This window comes from Oryzias melastigma, linkage group LG17 (genome assembly GCF_002922805.2).
Source record: "Oryzias melastigma strain HK-1 linkage group LG17, ASM292280v2, whole genome shotgun sequence".
Lineage (NCBI taxonomy): Eukaryota > Metazoa > Chordata > Actinopteri > Beloniformes > Adrianichthyidae > Oryzias > Oryzias melastigma.
Window position 1 is genome coordinate 27,381,293 of NC_050528.1, and position 1,553 is coordinate 27,382,845.

The window sequence follows — 1,553 nt, forward strand, 5'->3', positions numbered from 1 at the left end:
TTTAGCCAAGCGCAGCTACGGCCTGAAGACTGATCGTGGATACATATGCTTTCCTTCCTCCAAAAGACCCTCCTCAATACAAAGGAATCATGAGTTTCACTCACAATCGTTCACTTGTACTATGCTTTGTGGTCTACTTTTCCTCATTGTTGGACTACTGCTGATGTGGTAGGTGGTAAAGGTTGAGAACCGCTCAATAGGTCAATTGCACACAAAGGCAGAGTTAAAAAATAAGTTTTATTGCAAAAAATTCTAAAAACACAACTGAAAAGGGTTCAATAAAAACACAATCACACAACTAAATGGGGAAAAAGGTCAGTTAGCTGCGGCCCGTTCAGCTGCGTATGGTGGAGGCCCCCTAAACAAAACAATTAAAATAACCCCCCTATCACGTGATATTGCACACTCACACGTGAATCCCTTCACCAGGACACCGCACTCCAAATGGAGGGAAAGCCTCCACCTGGGCACAAGACTGGGTCCTCGGGACTGAGGGAAAGGGGCAAACAAATGATTCAAAAAGAAAACATAAATAGAAAAATAACACTTTTAAACGGAAGTGGGAGCTGAGCTGATCGGTTCATGCAGCTCCACTTCGCCAAATTAAAAACAAAACAGTGCTCATCCAGTCATTAAAACCACAACCTTAAAGGCAGACAGCTAAAAAATGTATTGGGTTAAAAGTCCAAAGGTAAAAACCGCTTGTGTTATTTAGTTCTTTGGGGGACGGAGTCCGGGAGTGCCCTGGCAGTCCGTTTTAGGTTTTACACCTCCGTCGGACATAAGCAACTGTTGTCACCCCAACAGAACCCTCATTGTACATGACGCGATGGAGAGCAGTCGAGCAGCAAAATTGTCCCAAAAATCAATATAAACAAAGCACTAGCTGTTCCAATGTTACTAGGAACAAAGAAAGTCCCTGACAGTGGAAGACAGAGATTAAACAATTAAAAAGGCTGACAGCTTAAAAGAAAGTGCAAGCCTACAAGCACTGCTGACCTACCGACTGACTGTCACCCGAAAAGAAAAAAAAGCAACAGCACGCAAAATGCAAGGCCTCTGTTTAAGCTGAGATCCAATTGCTTTTTGTTATCAGGAGCTACAAAAATGAACAGAAGCAATGTGAAGCCTGCTGACATCTTCACAAAGGGAGCCCGACACCGCTACATACCTGTAAAGGCGAACCAACAGTGTGAAACCGGATGTGGGTGGTTCCAAAGACCAGAAGATGCCCATCCATCACAGCCAGTGGGCACCTTCATCTTTATATAGTGCCTCTAGAGGCCACTGCCTGCAGTTATCCTCCAAGCCACACCTGTATCTATCCTGCTACACTGACTCTAGGGAATCTGGAGGCCCAACTTATAACTCTGGTTGTACCGATTTACTCAAACAGTTGGTTTAAAGAATGGCCGACAGTCACTTCTGGTGTGCTGGGAAGAACTCATCTTGAGCTGCATAATATCTTTTTACAGGATGAGGTCTCTGTAAGGTTTTGAGCATGCAGGGTCTCCCTCTGAAAAAGAAAATCATTGAGGAACATGTAGACAAAA